We start from the raw sequence: 17,519 nt of genomic DNA on the forward strand, positions 1-17,519 counted from the left end.
AAAAACTCCAAATTTTTCTGGAAGGACTGATGTACTCGCCGCAGCCGAGCTGTCGAGCGCCAGTGTGGTGGTCGCGACACTAGCTGCAGTCTTCTCCTGACCAGAGATGGCGCTAATGAGGAAAGACTACTGACGCGGCTCTTCCTACGGACTAGTACCAAGGGGGTCAGCTTCTCCTCGGACCGCGTAGCTCCTACGGCGCCATTTTGATGCTACCAAGCCATCACCTCCCGTTAGCATCCCATTGACTGCCATTCATTTTGACGTCACTTTGACAGAGAATAACTTTACATCTGAAGAGTTTAAAAACTCTATTTGTCCGTTGTTTATTTCTAAAGAAACACGACAATGTATAAAAGGCTCCATTACCTTGTAGCTCACGTTATGGCTCCGTAGCAGACGTTTTTATAAAAATAGGCTAACGATTGGGTCATAACCACGAGACTTACTGTCTCATAGTAGAGGAATTACCGTATAGTACAGGAGAAGCTCTCAGGCAGTTTGGACTTCCATTAGCTGTTTAAGTTTAATTACTAATGTTAACTATCATTTTAGTGATCAATAATTAGCCTGTGTCTATGTTATCTCCTTACATATACCTACGCTCTCCGTCTCTGCTAGATTGGGAATGATTGAGATTTCTCTTGGCACAGCTACCAGAAGACTTCCAACTTTCAGACAGGTTGCTCACGTCACATCTACGTCTTCAAGCTCAGTTGGAGGCTGCTCAGTAACGCTCAGCCATCACCGGGAAAGAGACTTCACTGGTCTCCGTCCAGAGACACGGGACCTGCTGGTCCAGTTATATATAATGTCTATGGGTCAAATGCATTTTCACTACGGGCCACACAGAGACAGAGAATCACATCAGGGCCAGACATGGAGAGGTTATTGACATGCATACATCGAAAAAAGTAAAATATCTTTGACTGTATACTGCATGTTGCTTTGTGGCTTTCTCAGACGTTTTTGTGATTTTTTTTTTTTTGGTGTTAATTTGTTGTTTTTGCAACGTTTTGTTGCTTTTTTTTCATTCTTTTTCAACTTTTGTCACACTTTGGTCGTCAGAAAACCCTAAAAAGTCACAAAAAAGTTCCTTAGCCATCACAGAGTTTAGCAAATCAAGCAAAACGATGATTACATTTTTTTTTACATGTTTCACAGCCTGAATATGAAAACTCTCTCTGCTTCTGGGGGAATTTATGAGTCTCAAAATCAGCAAATCTGCCAAATTCTGCTCTGAATTCAAGCTATAATGGCATATATCTATCCCGACCTGGCTGTAACTCCGTGTATTTTAAGTAAATGCACAAATATCTGTGTTTATACAATAATTTATGGAGGTGAGACATGGAAAAGCAGTTTTAGAAAGATGAAAATATATTTGAGCCCACCAGGTAGGGGGTCGAGTTTTCCCATGTTATCCTATGGAGACTGACGGGCTGGGGGTCACTAAGGTCCCATGTTATCCTATGGAGACTGACGGGCTGGGGGTCACTAAGGTCCCATGTTATCCTATGGAGACTGACGGGCTGGGGGTCACTAAGGTCCCATGTTATCCTATGGAGACTGACGGGCTGGGGGTCACTAAGGTCCCATGTTATCCTATGGAGACTGACGGGCTGGGGGTCACTAAGGTCCCATGTTATCCTATGGAGACTGACTGGCTGGGGGTCACTAAGGTCCCATGTTATCCTATGGAGACTGACGGGCTGGGGGTCACTAAGGTCCCATGTTATCCTATGACTGATGGGCTGGGGATCGTTAAGGCCCCATGTTATCCTATGGAGACTGACTGGCTGGGGGTCGTTAAGGCCCCATGTTATCCTATGACTGATGGGCTGGGGGTCGTTAAGGTCCCATGTTATCCTATGGAGACTGACAGGCTGGGGGTCGTTAAGGTCACTTATTTGGATGTGCAGTGCCCTAACCCACGTACAAACCTTGTGAAACAACATTTTCCACAATAGAAACATGATATAAATGGGAAAACTTACTGTTCTAGATATAAAAATGGCAGAATCATCCACAGTGCATGATATTTCAATAACCGCTTCATGATGACGGCGATTAGTTCAGAATCAGAATCAGAATCAGAATCAGAAAGGGCTTTATTGCCAAGTACGTTGCACATACGAGGAATTTGTCATGGTGTTGTTGGAGCATGTCACACATACAAATATAAGAAGGATAAAAAGATATAAACAATATAAGTATAAACATATACACACAGTAAGTATTAATAACGATAAAATAAATTTAAATAAATAGTAAAATAAGTTAAACAGTGGTGAAAAGGGACGCTACAGCAGAGTAGGTACAGTGGCATGAGGAGCCAGAGGTGGGGTGTGGAGAGAGTCAGGATGGATTCCGAGCCTTGTTTAGAAGGCTAGTGGCGGAGGGGAAAAAACTGTTTATGTGGCGTGAGGTTTTGGTCCTGATGGACCTCAGCCTCCTGCCAGAGGGGAGTGGCTCAAAGAGCTTGTGTCCGGGGTGGGAGGGGTCAGCCACAATCTTTCCAGCACGCTTCAGAGTCCTGGTGGCGTATAGGTCCTGGAGCGGCGGCAGATTGCAGCCAATCACCTTCTCAGCTGACCGAATGACACGCTGCAGCCTGCCCTTGTCCTTGGCAGTGGCAGCAGCGTACCAGATGGTGATGGAGGATGTGAGGATGGACTCAATGATGGCTGTGTAGAAGTGCACCATCATTGTCTTTGGCAGGTTGAATTTCTTCAGTTGCCGCAGGAAGTACATCCTCTGTTGTGCTTTCTTGACGAGGGAGCTGATGTTCAGCTCCCACTTGAGGTCCTGGGAGATGGTAGTTCCCAGGAAGTGGAAAGACTCCACAGTGTCAATTGTGGAACCACAGAGGGTGATGGGGGCAGGTGGGGCTGGGTTCTTCCTGAAGTCCACAACCATCTCCACTGTCTTTAGAGCATTGAGCTCTAGATTGTTTTGCTTGCACCAGGTCACCAGGTGGTCAGCCTCCCACCTGTAGGCGGACTCGTCTCCATCAGAGATGAGTCCGATGAGGGAGGTGTCGTCCGCAAACTTCAGAAGCTTGACGGACTGGTGACTGGAGGTGCAGCTGTTGGTGTACAGGGAGAAGAGCAGAGGAGAAAGAACGCAGCCCTGGGGGGATCCGGTGCTGATGGTCTGTGAGTCGGAGACGTGTTTCCCCAGCTTCACATGCTGCTTCCTGTCAGACAGGAAGTCAGTGATCCACCTGCAGGTGGAGTCAGGCACACCAAGCTGGGAGAGTTTCTCCTGAAGCAGAGCCGGGATGATGGTGTTGAAGGCAGAGCTGAAGTCCACAAATAGGATCCTGGCGTAGGTTCCTGCGGAGTCCAGGTGCCGGAGGATGTAGTGGAGGGCCAGGTTGACCGCATCGTCTACAGACCTATTGGCTCTGTAGGCAAACTGCAGGGGGTCCAGGAGGGGGTCGGTGAGGTCTTTGAGGTGTGAAAGCACAAGGCGCTCAAAGGACTTCATAACCACAGAGGTCAGGGCGACGGGTCTGAAGTCATTAAGTCCTGTGGTCCTTGGCTTCTTGGGGACAGGGATTATGGTTGAGGTCTTGAAGCAGGCTGGCACGTGACATGTCTCCAGTGAGGTGTTAAAAATGTCTGTGAACACTGGAGACAGCTGGTCAGCGCAGTGCTTCAAGCTGGATGGGGAGACAGCATCCGGTCCAGCAGCTTTCCTGGGATTCTGTCTCCTAAAGAGTCTGTTGACGTCCCTCTCGTGAATGGAGAGAGTCGTCACTGAGGTGGGAGGGGGGGTGGGGGTGGATGGGACCTTTAAGGAGGGCATTGGTGGGGGGGCCCAGGACCCTGCTGAGGTGGGCGAGGTGGAGGTGATGCACAGTGGCTGTAGCTGTAGGGAGGTGTCGTGGGGGATGGTGTCAGGACTGTCCTTTTGTCTTTCAAATCGACAGTAGAACTCGTTCAGGTCGTTGGCTAGGTGTCGGTCATTGAAGGAGTGGGGGGTTTTAGGCTTGAAGTTGGTGATCTGCCTAAGTCCTTTCCAGACAGTCGCAGAGTCATTAGCTGAGAACTGGCGTTGGAGCTTCTCAGAGTACCGATGTTTAGCCTCCTTCACTGCCTTGCTAAATTTGTACTTTGACTCTTTAAATCTGTCTTTGTCCCCACTCCTGAACGAGTCTTCCTTAGCCAGCCTTAACCTTCTGAGTTTGGCTTACCAGACATTCACGAAGACGTATAGCCCAGCAACTATCTATCTAAAATAACACCTTTTGGGAGTACCATTCATGATATGTAGTAAAATATTGAAGTTGTGGGAAGTTTAAATGGCTTAAACTGTATGTTTCATCCGTCCCCCCATGCTGTTTCAACCGTCCCGACCAGGAGGGACCCACCTTTGCCGTAATAATTCCTGAACGGTTTTGTTCGAAGCTGAAAATGCAACTGTATTTGACAGACGACAGGTGAAGGTTGCTAGTGACAAAATATTAGCTTTCAGTGCGATACGATCGCTTTGTAAATCACGTTTAATTAAAAAGTGTTTCAACTGTCCCGGCTCTCCCCTAATAACCGACTGAAAACAGTTTCCTGTCTGTTTGGTTTGGCCAACAACAAGAGGACCAACAGTTGTTGTGAACCTACGTTGAAACGTGGGCCGAATCAACGTCTGCGCGGGGCCGGGTTCGGCCCCCGGGCCTTGAGTTTGACACATGGCTTCTCCACTTACTGCAATGAATACGATATTTACCCATTAGAATAATCATAATGTGGCAATTATGTGCGGCAAGGTGAGTAGGGACATTATCCATCTTACGTGACCTTCTTTTGGGTTTATAATCGCTTCCACATCATTTTTTGTAAACATTATATATATGAGTTATGATATTTTTTAGATGTTTTTATGATTTATAAATGATTGTACATGTACATGTACATAGTTGGTACTTTTAAATGGTAAACAGCGCCCCCAAAATCCCGCTTGCGGCCGAAAATATATGACATCCGTACTGATAAGAACTACCATAGAGAATGAATGGGAAAAGTTAAGGGAGTTAATCTCTACTTTTTCTGCGAAATAGGTCCAAACTGGATCCGGTTCCAAACTGGACGGAAACATCGGCTTTTGGTACTACTTTTATATAATATAGAAATACATTTTTTCGTCTTCTAACCTTGCTTAAACAGTTTTTAAAAGCAACACTTAATGTGGTTTGAAGAAATAAAAGGATATCCTTATACATGATACTTTCATTCAGTTTCCGTAGTGTAGTGGTTATCACGTTCGCCTCACACGCGAAAGGTCCCCGGTTCGAAACCGGGCGGAAACATGTTTTTTTTTTTTTTTTCCTCCCTTTTAACAAGGAAAGAAATATAACTCTTTTGTTTTGGGCAATTTACTTTACTAACAGCGCCATTAGCACATATACTCATATAGAATGGCTTAACAGGGTACTGCAACTTCAGTTTTGTGTCGCTGTCTAAATAATAAAAATAAGATTTTTATCATTCTTGTATTTATTTAAATACGAGTTCTTTTAACAGTGATAAAACATTGCTTAAAGGCCTTTTACACCCAAAGCCGACACGTATATTCACGTTCAGTGAATTCCTCCGAGAAGTTACCGTAACCCACAATCAACTCCATACCGGTTGTTAGATTATTGTATGGAAAAGGTCTTCACGAGTCCAAAAAAACTTTAATCTGGACAGGAGACAGACGCACTCGGCCCTGACTTCACAGCTCCTTTCCTTAAATAAATGTATAAGCTAAAATAAAAAGTACTTTTGTTACGTTCGTATCTGTTAGTATCCTTCTCCCCTGAGCCTGCACAACAGCGATGCAAAAACTCCATCTTCCTGGCCAAGAAAGTTAGTAAAATACATCCATGTTTTCTGTTATTACTCTCTTGCTCTGGCAACTTATTTTTTTAGTTTAAAAGAACATTTGCTGTCACGGTGACGGAGGTCAAACGCGTCTCCGCTTTGCAGTTTTGTTGCATCTAAAATAGAAAAGATAACTTCAGTTTACTCTCATTAAATGGGGAAACAGCGCCCCCATAATCCAGCTTGTGGCCAAAAATATATGACACCCGTAGTGATAAGAACTACCATAGAGAATGAATGGGAAAAGTTAAGGAAGTTAAGCTCTACTGTTCCACGCGGGGAATGATATCCAAACTGGACGCCGGTTCGAAACCAGACGGAAACATGGATATTTGTTACTAATTTTATTTTATACAGAAATGTATTCACATGGCTCAACCAGATGTTTATATTCACTGTAAGTGTTTTGGGAAACAAACTGGTAAATGTGCATTTGTATTTATAATTTGTGTCATTTATCAAAACTATTCCTGCGAGAGAAGTCCAAACTGGACGCCGGTTCGAAACCAGATGGAAACATACATTTTTGCTGCAACTTTTATTTTATACAGACATACATGTTTCCTTCTGCTAGCTTTTGTTTGGTTCAGTTGTAAATATGAGACACCAGTAGTCGTAAAATAAAAGTGAATCCCTTTTGCGAGCAATTTGCACTTTAAATAAGAAAAAAGGACTTTCATCCACTGCTATGCAGCTGCACTTTATGTAATAATATATGTTGGAGCTACTAATTGTTTTGTTATATTTAATAGTAAAATATGTATTTATTTAATTTCTGTTTTTCTTGAATCATAGAGCTACATAAGCTTGTTTATATCATTAGTATTTTTGTGTGAGTGTGTGTCTGTGTGTGTGTGTGTGTGTGTGTGTGTCTGTGTGTGTCTGTGTGTGTGTGTGTGTGTGTGTGTGTGTGTGTGTGTGTGTCTGTGTGTGTGTGTGTGTGTGTGTGTGTGTGTGTGTGTGAGTCTCAAAGAACCCAACCTCTGTATTTATATCAGTCAGTGTGTTTGCAGCAGGAAGATCAATGAATGACAAATTCTGACAGTTCTACTTTTTATACATGAGTGGGAAGAATGTGATGAATGACGGAGTAACTCTACGGGCCCTATTTTAACGATCTGAAACGCAAGTAGCTTTGTGGCCGGATCTCGGGCGCTGTTGCTATGATACCGGCGGGATAAAGACTCTAGCACCCGACGCAAATCTAAAATGGGTTGGTCTGAAGTAGCTACACACTAAAAAATACTGGGTTATTTTATTAACCCAACCACTGGGTCGAGGCTGGTTAACCCTGTATTATGTATATTCAACCCATATTGGGTAACTTTCAGTAACCCAGTTGTTGGGTTAATGGTTTTGGACTGTTCCTCAGTCTTCCTGGATCTGAATAACCCAACCAGTGGTCATTTTAACCCAGTGGTTTGGTCACATTCAAGTTTGGGTTCCCTCCTTTTTCTTTTCCTCCGAGGCGGGAGACCACTTTCGGAAAAGCTACTCATAGGTGTGATTTGGGCATCATGTGCAATAAACCAATCAGAGCGTTATCTCACATTCCCTTTAAAAGCAGGCGTGCTTGTTCCATGGCGGATTGCTATTATAATGGCGGATTTGCTAGGCGCACGCTCTTAATACATCCACGGGCGCACGTCAGGAGCGGTTCACAGCCGAGGAGACCAACTGATTTTTGATTTTTTCTTTTTGTCAAAATGTAAATAAAGAAATGTCACAAAAACATACTTTCCGATGTTTTGGGCTCATTCTCACTGAATCACGAGGTTATGAATGCATGGTCACATTTTTTTACATTAGACCGAGATGACCTCACTATAGACGATGCAGCTCTTCTGTCTCTCCTCTCCCGTGCTGCTGCTGCTGCTGCTGCTGGGGCATTTGGGTTCAACATCACATCTCCTTAAGTCCTCTAATATTTCCTCATTTATGTCATCAACACATCCATGATTCATGGAAATGTTGTGTAAAACAAGGTCATATTTTCCATTGTATTTATGTATGGTTTGCAAAAATGAGAACTGCTGGGTGCGTGAGATGAGAGAAGCAAAGTGTATGCGCGGTGTGAACACTTTACATTACGGCCAAACATGTGCCCTTAAAATAGCATCTGAATAACGCGCCACTGACTTTAGACTAGGTTTTTCCTGGTCAGTGGCGGAACTGTTTTCTGACATTGCAAAATAGCACTAGGGAACGTTTGCGCCGGAACACGCCTCCTCTTTTTGCTGAACCGCCCCCGGGAGCGCAAATTCATTCCCTAATTTACCGACGTGAGTCTGTGGAGGGAAAAGTCCGCTGTGTGTCGGGTGCAAAATAGGAATGATACATGCGTCGGTGTACAAAGTCAATTGCGCTGAGTGTAAGATAGGGCCCTTCTTCTGTCTGCCAACGTACAACTGCTCAGAATAAAGATTGTTCTTCCCGTTTACCTTTGTCCAAATCTTGGAAAGCAGGGAGAATACGGACAACTTTTCACAGATTTTACATTTTATACTAGGGATGGGTTAAAAACTTGATTTTCTAAATCACTGCAGCGGAGTGGGGAGGGGCAGTTAGAAACAGATCCAAACTGAATCTGCAGATTTTTTTTTATTTTATTTTTTACAGTTTTCAGCGGTGATCCAGAATTAAAAACTGCAGAATTTAGCAGATTTTCTGCTCAGGGTGGAGATGTGTTTTATCATTATGTGATTTTCAAAACTTCTGCAGATTCTGTGTGGTCCTCGTTAGAACATACGGAGCATGTGCAGACATGTAACCCTGAGCTGCTTACCCCATTTTACCCAGAGTTTATCCAGAGCTTATCCCCCATTACGACTCGTGGGATGAACAGGAACACTTTATACCTGAGGTAAGGGAAAACCAGAGGCCCAAGTGTCCCTTCTCTAAACTTTTTTAAATCTCTTTCCAATTGTCCTGTTTTCCCGTTTCGTCCACTCGGGGCGCACCAATTAGGAACCTGATGGACACTTGGGCACACTTTGGCCAAAAGGGAACATATGCTCATCCGAAGTGGCCAAAAAACTTCCCAATCATCCCTCCTGCCAACACAAAATGCGAAATGCAAAAGCCAAAAGGGAACACTTGTGCCATTTGGGAAAAACAATTGGGAACGCTTTTTCCATTTGGGAATCACACTTGGGAGGACAAGTGCTCCATTGAAAGGCTGCCAAATGGCCATGAGCCCAAGGACAGGCTAAAAATCCTAAATGGTAAAAGTTCCCAAACGATCTTCACCATTAGGGAGTTCCAGGGGAGGTGGGCGGGACGCATCTGTTGGCCGCACAGGTCTCCTTTCCAGGCAACTTTACGTGCACTATCCCCCTGGACTACCAGGGCCACATTGGGAGGTGTTTGGAACATGTGTAGAACTGGATTGGTTTGGACACGTTATATTCAAATTTCTTTATTAGGATAAACCCCTTGAGATGTATCATCTCGTTTTCGAGGGGGTCCCAACATATAACACAGTAATTACATAACAACAGAGAAGTATAAAATCTCAACAAAAAACAAACAAAAAAACAAAAACAAGACAAAAAACGAAACAACAACCACACCACCTGCATATATTCATTAATACATTACAACCACCAAAAGGCCAAAATGGCCAATAAAAAGTAAATAAGTAAACAAGTAAACAGTAGAGTATGAGTGAATTTGTAACTACAGTCAAATATAAACATTAGGTATGGACAGTAGATATAAGGATTGCATGCATTTTTAATAACAGGCAGTTTATCCTAAAGCGAGCAGACAGGGCATGTTTAAACAAACCAAGTAAAGAAATTGATCTTATTTCCAGAGATAGATTATTCCAATCTGCTGGAGCCTTAAACTTAAAAGCTCTTTTGCCAATTGTTTTTTTAACTCTTGGGACAGAGAAGTAGAGTTGAGTAAAGTGCCGAACTTCATAGTTTGATGTAGAAGGTACAAGATACTGTTTTAAATAAGGAGGATAATTGAAATAAATACATTTAAATATAAGTTGAAGCCAGTGCGTGTGTCTTCTACTACTTAGAGATGACCAATTAAGTGTATTATACATTATACAGTGATGAGTGAGATAAGGACATCCAAGACAAATCTGCAAAGTCTATTATATACTGCGTTAAGTGGAACAAGGTCTGAGTTAAATGCATTTTGATATACAACATCACAATAGTCAATAATTGGAAGTATAAGTTGAGATGCAAGTTTTATACGAACACTGCGCGTAAAGAAATTCCGAGCTCGATATAAAACATTGATTCCAAAGTTCACTTCACGTAACACTTGCTCGATATGTAACTTGAATGAGTTCAGTATCAAGCCATACACCAATATATTTAATCTTATCAACTTTATGCAGACAAGAGCCATCATTACAGGTTATTACACAGGAACCAGGTTTTGATTTGAGTTTTTGTCTGGTACCAAAGATAATATAATAGTCATTTATTATGTAAAAGCCAATCTTGAAGGACAATGAAGTCAGACTGAAGAGAAGCTTGAATTTGTGGTAGATTATCTTTAATATATATATATATATATGACAGAATCTCATATATAAACATCTGATCCACTAACTCAAAGAAGTGAATTTAGTAAACTGAGTAGATCATTTAAAATGTGTTGCAGAATAGATCCAGGTGGGACAGGTTTGTGTATTTCTCTTCATGTTTGTTTATTTCTCTAACTGCGCTGTAATGAAGTTAGCAGAAGGATACATGTGAGACTACAGACGTTTTCATACAAAACACATATTCTGTTAATGGAAATAGGATTCATTGGATTATATACAGAAGAATAATAAAATATGTTCTAATGAAGAAAATACATTAATTGTGAAGGAAACATCTTTATTCTTTGATTTTCAAACTGAAACAGATTTGACATTTTTTGACAACATGTTGAATTCATCGAGTCTTTTTATCTTTAAACCTTTATGGAAATAAATCACTAACAGCTGAAGCTGCTTCAATAAAATATGATGAAAGTGAAAATCAAAGTCAACACAGTTCATACAGAACAAGTTTTCATCCTTGAGGAGATCATTTCAACATTACTAAAGAAGAAGAAGAACATTTCATTAAAGACACAATCAGTGAGACAAATGTGAACCAAAGTAAAGCCTCCACCAACATTTACAGCCCGGTCTCACGGCAGTTTGTGTAAATGTGACGTTATTTTAATCTATTGATACGTGTTCACGGGGACGTTTTTCTCGTTTTCTACGTGGTGGACAGCACGAAAATGTGAAGTAATGTATTTCAATGGGAAGCATATTTCGTGGTCACAGCACGAAAATGGTAGGGAGTAGTATAAAGAGCCGAAAATCAGCGTAGGGAGGCTGGTCGGGGGGGTGGATGGGTCCAACAACACAGGGGCTTTGTTTCCCGGGGATCGCGTGGCGTTTTGTCCCGTGTGTTATTGTGGCGCGTCCCCTGCGGCCGTCTCCCGGCGTGTAAGGCGCCCTTTTCCCATTGGGTTTCTCCTAAACCCAACCTCCGCCATCCCGTTATTGTGGCTCGTCCCCAGCTGGCCGCCTCGTGGCCGCCTCCCAACTTATGGAGCGTCATTTTCGGTCGTTTCCAGGCCGTCTCCCGGCGTCCTTTCCACGAGAAAATAACGTGACATTTACACGTAAAAACCGAGAAAAACGTCCCCATGAACACGAATCAATAGATTCAAACAACGTGACATTTACACAAACTGCCGTGAGACTGGGTTGACATTTAACCCTCGTGTTGTCCTCCCGCCCACTATGCAAGTTTTTATTTCTCTTTTTCAGATGTTTTTGTCACTTTTCTTCTGGGCTTTTTTGACGTTTTTGAAGTTTTTTCCAACATTCTTTTATTTTATTTTTTTTGGACATTTTGGTTGCTAGAAACCCAAATTTCTGATATAGAAACTTTTTGAAAATGGGTCAAATTTAACCCGAGGACAACAGGAGAGTTAAACCACAGGACAGGAAGTTGTCTCCTCCTACGGAGAACTAGAGGGTGACACGGGAATCAATTGTGGCTCCCATCCCACAAACTGTACAGAGATTTACAGATCTACAGATGACTCAGAGACACTGAGGAACCATAAGAACCAGAACCAGCCCAGAACCCAAACCCAGGATAGAGAGGCTGAGTGAATGTGGTGTTGAAGGTGTGGAGGTGGATCAGTGAGTCAGAGGAGACTGAGTAGAAGGACAGAGAGCCAGCAGGACAGTCCACATACACTGCTACTCTCTCAGAGACAGAGGAGGGGGAGAGGACTGTCTCTCTCTTATTGTGCCAGGCATGGTAACAACCATTATAATATTCCAGACTCCAGGACTGATCATTACATGCAAACCTGCAGTCTTTACTATCACTGTATCCTCTCCTGCTGATTCCTCTGTAACACGCTGCTATAGAAACCCCTCCTCCTCTCCTCTCAACCTCCCAGTAACAGCGACCAGTCAGACCATCTCTACACAGCAGCTGACGACAGTCAAACCTCTCTGGATGATCAGGATATGGCTGATCCTCCTCCACACATGTCACCTTCCTGTTGTTGTCAGACAGTTTGAGGTCTCTGTTCACTGTGTTTGTGTCCAGTGTGAGTTCACAGGAATCTGACGGAGAGAACGAGACACAACACAGCTGCAGTTATTAATAATATCCTTAGTTAAAGGACAATTCCGGCGCAAAATGAACCTGGGGTTAATAACATGTGTACCGAGTCGACCGTTCTTTGGGATATGTTTTTATGCTAATCGAATGTGTCTGTAGCTTGAAACAAGCTACCGCAAAACCGGTGATTAGCTGCTAACGCTAGCTTTCAGGGCAGAGGGTAAATCACTATTTCTACACCACTAACATTCTCAAAATAGCACCACACTTAAACCGTAGCATAATGAGGGTACCTACATGCAAACCGAAGCATTGAGAACTTTGTAAGTGTACAGAAAGTTTATTACAAAAGACAGATTATAAAGACAGTAGCGTTAATGTTTACATGCGGCCGCCATCTTGGATAACAGTCATGACCAGTCGAATCACGAACGCTGTGTTTGAGCTATGTTACTGGTTACTGGTTGCACGGCGTTCGTTGTTCAACTGATCATGACTGTTATCCAAGATAACTTCTATCTATCTTTAATAAACTGTCTGTACACTTACAAAGTTCTCAATGCTTCGGTTTACATGTAGGGACTAAGGCATGGATACCCGACCCGAGCCCGATGGGTCCCGACGGTACCCGACGGGCCGGGCCGGGTTCGGACAGATATTTAGAAATGATGGTCGGGTTCGGTTCGGGCTCGGTCACATCAGTGTGATAAGGCATTTGTTGTAAAATGGTGCTGCGGCTCAGTGTGTGTGCGTGTGTGTAAAGTGGGCAGAAGAGAGATAGAGAAAGAGGAAGCAGACGTGTAGATGTGACCGGAGCAGAGTTGGTGGAATAAGTTTAAGTTTTGTACACAGTGTGTGCGGTATCCGAGATAAACTCCAGACTGAAAACCAAGTTCATTCATCTGCTCTCCAGAAACGGGATGTTAACCCCGACGTTATATACCGTCGGCCCTGGAGGTAACCAGTCTCTCTGGTTTTCTGATCACGGTCGGAATCGAAGCGATCAGGAAAGGTTAACACGTTGAACATTTTAAATTAAACAGATTATTAACGTGAGCTTGTTCCCCCGTGTGCACTGATGACCTCATCTGTTGACATTTCTGAATGCCTTCCAGTTGCTTCATAAAAGCTTTCACACAAACAAACGTACGTGTCATTAGTATGAGAAAAAAAAACAATGAGATTTTAACTGTGTCGGGCTCGGGTCGGGCTCGGACGGAAGAATTCGGCCCAATCCGGGCTCTAGTAAGGACATGACGTGTGTGTGTGTGTGTGTGTCTAAATTGGCTACAACAATGCATGTAGTCAGTAATGTTCTAATGAATAAAAACAATAAGCTTTTTTTAAGATCATTTTTGGGGGCTTTTCCCTTTATTTAGACAGTGACAGTGAATAGACATGAAAGGGGGAAAGAGATAAGGGATGACACGCAGGAAAGGGAAGCAGGTCGGATTCGAACCCGCACCGCTGCAGGATTCAACCAATATGGGGCAAACCCTCTTACTGGGTGAGCTGTAGGCTGCCAAAAAAAAAACTATCAGCTTTTAAAGAGAAACTAACACACTTACATTTCATCAGATCACGCCTCTGCACCCTGGGGGAAGAAACACAGAATGATTGTCTATCCAACACCAACATGAGTCCTAACTGCTGTTAGACATGATGCACAGTTCCTCTGTATGTCAGAGAGACAGAGAAACTCATCTCAGTTAACTGGTCACTGGTATGTCAAAGGACAAGACACACCGACCAGACGGCCGACCGTCGGCAGAAAAGCCAGTCGGACTGATCAGTCTCCCCGATATGGTCAAAATAGTTCCTCTGAACACACACAAGAGACGAGACGTAATACGTCTCCATAACAGCAGGCGACGCTAATCTGTATTGTCGCCCAAATGAAAACGGCAGCTGATTGGACGAATGCGTCACGTGGGTCTGGTTTCTCTGGAAATTCACAGCCAGACTGTCATGGCGGTTCGTTCAGAATACAATCTCATATTGGACTAAAATAGTTCACCGAAACGTGTTTCTGAAAACATTTGAAGAGAGAAATAGGCCGTGCAGTTGCTGAATCTGTCTTCATTTCAGATCAACAAAGGTCAGTTTAAAAGATTTTCATCAGATTTTGAGGGACTAGTCACGCTCATCCCGCTCCCCGTTTCCGGGTTAGCTCTCCACCAATCAGATGGGTCATTGAGTCCGACTGCCGGTAGTGCCCGCCTTCCAATTCAACAAGTAAAATCAGCCAAAATGAAGGCTGACGGCCCCTCGGACTGACGACGGCACGGAACACACCGAACAGACTCGAGTCACCGACCTCGCCAGACTGTCAGACGGCCGATTATCGGCTCGGTGTTTCTTGGGCTTAAGAGCAACGGGAAGATAATGTAGAAATAATAAGAGACACAGACATCACTGATCTGCTCTGGTTTCATTAATGTCCTCCCACATGAAAAAACACAATGAGAAATACTGTATGCACAGAGTTCTGCTTATCACATTGTTTGTTGCAGTACTCTCTGAAACATCATGGGGGCATACAAATGAAATCATCTGTGAATAAGGCTGTAGTAGAGAAGAAGTCAAGGGCGGAGGTAAAGAAAAGCTGGCTGCCTGGCAACAGCAGTAAACACAACATACCAGCAAACATTACATTTCTACATCTACTCTAATTATTAATGTGACTGTGGTTTATCTATAAGGATAATACTTAATCATTTCAAGAAAAGGTGTTTTATAGGGAAAATACTTTTAAGTTGACCTGATGATGACGCTAGACAGAAAGAATTACTAGAATTCATCACATGGGGAACATTAATGTCTGAACTACATTTCATTAAAATCCATCCAATAGATGATAAGATGTTTTCACTTAAAGCTAAAAGTGTAAACCTGCTGGTGACTCAGAGGAACTCTCAGAGATTACTATTGATGAATCCTCTGGGGAATAAATGTCAGAACAAGATATTATCTCAACACATTTAGTAGTTGTTGAGATTTTTCAGACTGGAACAAAGTGGTTCACCGATATAACTACCCCTAGAGCCATGCTGCTAACAGCACTAAAATGAGAATGATTTTTGATGTTTCCATTCTAACATCTGTATGTGTTTCCTAACTCAGGACTACTCTCTCCTCTGAACAGAAATAAGAAGTTCTTCAGCTGAAGGACAAGAAATTAGAGGCACCTGCAGAGTTTGAGCTCTTGTTGTGTGTTCATACCTGAGAGGGTCCACAGCATGCAGATCCAATCCTCTCAGGGCCTGTTGGATCCCCTCCACTAGAAGATGAAAACGTCATATTTTATTAATCCAAGGAGGATAAATTACATTTTTCACTCTGTTATTTTAAACATTACACACACACTGGCCGAGTCCACACACATGCCAACAGGACCTAATTAGTGAACTGCTATTTTGAAGCCTTGAGTTTGACAATTTGGCCGTTACTGTTATAAGATCGGGGAAAGCTCCTTTAAGGAACAGCTCAGAGCTGAGTGTGTACGTGAGAGAGAGAGATGGGACGAGGGAGGAGAAGACGTTGATATCCTGTCAGAGCTTCCTGTATTTGGTCCGAAAGTATGAACCATCAAATAAATGCTTTCACACTAGAAACAAACCGGACAATGGTTCAGCTTGACTACCTCTTTAGGTCGGACCAAATTTCGATGCGTTCTTTGAAGTAAGATGTGAGCAGAGAGAGTGCAGAGCCTGAGACATCCAGATCCTGGTGGGTGGAAATGAGGATCTTGTAGTTCTCTGTGTCAAAGGCAGTAGAAAAATCCAGAAGGATCACCACTCTTCTGGACTTTCCAAAATGTTATTGGACCCAATTGTATAAATAGTTTTTGTGAAACGAGTCATTCCGCTTAAAAACTATTTAGCTATGGTGGAGCCTGTGGGGTAAACACAACTTTAACTAACTTGGTTGTGATTGGCCAGAGTATGCACGCAAAGTAAAAAGTAAAGACAGAGAGGGCCAGATGGTAAACCTTGACCGATTTTCTTGCAAGTACACTACTGGAGTTAAAGTAAAAACAAAGAACGATGTCAAAAAATGCTTAAAACCAGCACTAGTCCAGCCCATGGTGCTGATTGGATGATCGTTAGTCATTGACTTTTTTAAATTGAGAAACTGCTGCTTTATCTCACAATGCCAGACGATCAATCAGTAAACTTGGTGTCAGACAGGTTCACAGGTCTGGACCCAGGTAACAGTAGTTTATAAATACAGACCTGGAGCCCCAGCGATTTGATCCCTCTGAACCTGCTCTCCTGCTGCCATGCCTTTTCCTTCCTTTGGTCCTGGAAAGAGAAAGGACAACAAAATAGTAGTAGTAGTGCAGGGGAATAGCCATGACCACTATTTCTCCAGACGGCTGTTCATCACTGCTTGCAGCTTTAATTACTTCTATATAATTCAGATATATCAAAATTAGTTATATATTATTATATTATTATAATTATAATTATTATTATTATTATTATTATTATTATTATATCTTATATATTATTATATATATATATTTTTTTTTTTAGTTACGAATAGGAACATTGTGAACCTTTAACAAGTGAGACAGTCTGTAGGATTCAGCGAAACCAAAGGTGTGTCAGAGTTTTAAGATGGTTTGTTTGTTTTAAACCTCAGCCAGTTTCGCCGACGCTGTCCGACCAGTTTTGACTTGCTCTACATTTTTCATTGATGACGTGAGCTCAGATTAAAATCTAAACAGTGTTGAGCCTCAGCCAGTAATACATGCTAACCTTTTTCAGATCACTGTTATTTAACTCAGAGAGAAATTCTACAGAATATTTCAAATAGATATTTAGAATCAGCTTATCAGCATGAAGAAACCTTTCTACTGTCCAGTTACAGAGACGTGATCAAAGTGATCCTGATTATCAGACATTTACAGATTCCTCTGCTAGGATTCCCACCTGCTGACTCAGGTCTATCTTCGTGTGTCGAGGAAACACTGGTAGAGACAAAGTTGCTCTTCTCTTTTCTTCCTCTTCAGTCCGGGTGTCTGTGTGTGTCTGATCCAAGGACAACG

At 42.7% G+C, this 17,519-nt stretch overlaps 1 protein-coding gene, 1 long non-coding RNA gene and 1 other non-coding gene across 3 annotated transcripts in view; 1 reads left to right on the top strand and 2 right to left on the bottom strand.

Annotated features, from left to right (window-relative positions):
- LOC116036424 (bromodomain-containing protein DDB_G0280777-like) overlaps positions 1-17,519 on the bottom strand; it is a 1,700,590-nt gene that overhangs the window by 1,134,171 nt on the left and 548,900 nt on the right. The gene's annotated exons all lie outside the window — the stretch shown is intronic.
- Positions 5,239-5,311, top strand: trnav-cac. Its single transcript has one exon. It is a non-coding gene; the product is annotated as a tRNA-Val (tRNA).
- On the bottom strand, positions 12,439-16,773 carry LOC116065104. The gene is made up of 4 exons (XR_004108664.1): positions 16,702-16,773; positions 15,689-15,746; positions 14,035-14,060; positions 12,439-12,468 (listed from the first exon to the last, which is right to left on the bottom strand). It is a non-coding gene; the product is annotated as an uncharacterized LOC116065104 (long non-coding RNA).

Source organism: Sander lucioperca, chromosome 13 (genome assembly GCF_008315115.2).
Source record: "Sander lucioperca isolate FBNREF2018 chromosome 13, SLUC_FBN_1.2, whole genome shotgun sequence".
NCBI lineage: Eukaryota > Metazoa > Chordata > Actinopteri > Perciformes > Percidae > Sander > Sander lucioperca.